Source organism: Nothoprocta perdicaria, unplaced genomic scaffold (genome assembly GCF_003342845.1).
Source record: "Nothoprocta perdicaria isolate Ctin4 unplaced genomic scaffold, notPer1 scaffold_15, whole genome shotgun sequence".
NCBI classification, from domain to species: Eukaryota; Metazoa; Chordata; class Aves; order Tinamiformes; family Tinamidae; genus Nothoprocta; species Nothoprocta perdicaria.
Window position 1 is genome coordinate 4012713 of NW_020454649.1, and position 2549 is coordinate 4015261.

The window sequence follows — 2549 nt, forward strand, 5'->3', positions numbered from 1 at the left end:
GCCAGGCGGGCGGCCCCGCGCCCGGGGGGCTCGGCGCTGCGGGGCGCAATTAGGAATATTTCCAGAGGGGCTCGGCGGGCCACATCTGACGTCCCGCCCTCTGCCAGAACGAGGCCACATCAAAAGGACCCTTTTCTTGTTTTCAAAAATGGTCACCAGACAACTTAAAATATACAAGAGCGGGCTTACGTTTTATTGTATGGATGTCTGACTGGGGCAAAGCGACTTACGGCTGCCTGCTATTCAGCGTCGTGCCAAGCGAGCCGAGGTAGCTGCAGCCCTTTGATATTTCAGGGGAGGTCGTATTCATTTCATGTGAAAGGGACCCATTAATGACAGCGCGGAAAGCGCTGCCCTCCCTAACAAGCAGAGGACGGGGCGCTTGGGAAGCCCGTCTGTGCTGGATGCCCAGGGCGGAAAGATGTGGACATGATGGTGCTAATTATGAAAATGTGATCAAGATGGAAGCAATTTGAGCAAAAGTCATCAACGTGTTACTCTTCCACCCACTAGTCTTTTTGGTTTATTATTGTGGTGGGGACGGGGGGAGGGGAGGAATCTTGTGGGCTGTTTTTTTTTTTCTTCAGAGCACTAATGAAAAATGCCCTGCAAATTCCGGACTGTAAATTGTCATTTACGCGTCGTCGAGGGGAGACCCCGGCCTCGCGGCGCCCGAGATGAGCTCGGAAGCGCCCGTAGATACGGAGCGCAGGGATGCGCGATCCCGCCCTCGCACGCGCCTCCCGGGACGTCCTGGGCCGCGTCCGTAGATACATATAATACAGATATACACACACATATACGTGCATACACACATCTATATCTACGTATATGTATGCACGCGCATATACGTCTCTCTGTCTCTCTCTGTATATATGTATGGTTGTACATGTTTGCCTGCTCTGTCCAGCAGCTCGGGAGAGGTTAGGAGTGCACAGGACACAATTTACTGTGGCTCCCCAGGGAAAGCCTTTCCAGAGAGGTTGTTGTTTTAGGAAGAAGTGAAGGATTTGGCGCCCCAGCGACCATCTCCCCCACCCGTGCCCGCCAGCATCAGTGTCCTGCATGTTTATGGTTTTACATTTTTCTTAATGGACACTGTGCTCTCGCTATTTCATTTTTTTAATCGTTTGTTTTTACTAAACTGCATTGCTGCCTGTAAGTGGCATTGCAGAAGAACAACACTAAAGCATTAATTGTACAAACATTTATCATCCCCAGATCAAACTCTCCTTGTGAGGCTCAACTGGTGGAGGAGAAAAGCGGGGGGAAGGGGCGTTGGAGGTGGAGAGGGGTGTTTGTGGGGAGTTCATGTGTTTCCTTTTATTCCAGAAGACTATATAATGAACAGCCTTTTGCCTTGGAGAACTACTAAATATTAAGCCCACGTTAAAACAGCGAGTAGCTTTCTAGATCGTTTTGCCCTTCTGCCTCCTTTTTATTCCAGGAAAAGAAAAGGTCGCATGATTTCCCTTAACTCCCGACCAGTAAAAGCTTTTCTGTTGTTGTTTTGATTTGTTTTGTTTTTGTTTGTTTTAAAGATCGCTTTAACCTGTAAGGAAATCCTCTTTCTCCACTGTCCCTTGAAAATATTTTATAGCCTTCTTGCCTTCTTCTTGTTTACCGATACTGAAACAAATTTATATTGATCAGGGTCAAACTCGTGGGCTTTGGCATGCCTCACTTCAAAGGTGTATTTGTGTGCCCTGAGAGCACATTAATACTAATTATCTCTTGCACACGTCCCCCAAACTCCCATCGCCTGCTTCAGATGCAAATCTAATTAACGAGCTGCCTTCGAGTAACATACAGGGACAGCGGAACTCACGGAGCTGCTGAATCCCTCGTGTCTTTATATTTATTTTTAGGGAGTTCCATCATATTTTGAAAGCGAGGGCGGTGGGGAAAGCTAGATGGTAGCCAGGGCAGACCTGCTATAGCTAATGAGACTTAACCAGGCACCGAAGTTTAGGGATTAGCTCCAGCTTCTTGCACGTCCAGCCGCAGGAGCCTGTGCGATGCGGCTGGGCCCTCCTTTGCCCACGCTCATGTGGAAATGACAAAGTCTGGAAAGACCATTTAAACAGTGTATTTGATTGTAATGGGGGAGCATTGCGGGCTGCTCTAACAAGGGCTGGGGGGAGAAGCCCCGAAGCCTCCCCCCGCGCCCGCTGGGTCGCGGCTTCGCCGGGCGCCCGTGGGCGGCTGCCCCGCGGGCTGCGCGCCCCGCGTGTCGCGGGGCCGGGGCGGGAGGCGGCGGGCGGGGGTGTGTGTGAGTGTGTGTGTGAGTGTGTGTGTGAGTGTGTGTGTGAGGCAGGAGGAGATGCTGTGTAATTTTATCCACGCTGCACTCTGGGAGTTCACACGGGCGCGATACCTTTTGCCTCCTCTGCTCTGTATCAATTGGCCGCGGGGCCGGCTATTGTTGCAGGAAGCGGCTTTTATTCCTATGCTCCGCCGCTCGCCGCTTCTGCTGCGCCTGGAATCCGGAGGGCGCCGGGGCCGCGCTGCGCGCCCTGCCCGCGCCCTGCGCCGCCGGGCGCGCGGCT